Source organism: Penaeus monodon, chromosome 31 (genome assembly GCF_015228065.2).
Source record: "Penaeus monodon isolate SGIC_2016 chromosome 31, NSTDA_Pmon_1, whole genome shotgun sequence".
In the NCBI taxonomy this organism is placed as follows: Eukaryota; Metazoa; Arthropoda; class Malacostraca; order Decapoda; family Penaeidae; genus Penaeus; species Penaeus monodon.
Genome location: NC_051416.1, coordinates 25,715,320 through 25,715,596, shown reverse-complemented (window position 1 = coordinate 25,715,596; position 277 = coordinate 25,715,320). Strand labels below are relative to the sequence as shown.

The 277-nt window shown below is 30.7% G+C and overlaps 1 protein-coding gene across 1 annotated transcript in view; it reads right to left on the bottom strand.

Annotated features, from left to right (window-relative positions):
* LOC119592939 (sialin-like) overlaps positions 1–277 on the bottom strand; it is a 29,942-nt gene that overhangs the window by 4,108 nt on the left and 25,557 nt on the right. The window lies entirely within an intron of this gene.

Here is a 277-nt window from a genome sequence, read left to right as displayed (position 1 = left end):
AAAAAAAAAATGTTCCCCTGTTGTCAAGATTCAGCAACGAGCTTTCGTATAAAAGAGCTACTGAGCATTTATATGCCTTTCTTTTATTAATTATCATTATCATTATATATTCTTTTCGTTTCAATAATCATAGGACTATCGCTTACCACCGGACTTATCACTTGTAAAGAACACAAATGACAATACTGATTAATAATTAATATCAATGATTAATACTGCGAGAGATAATCTCAAGTAAATCCTTTTGAGACAAGATTGGAGTCATTTACTTCAGGTG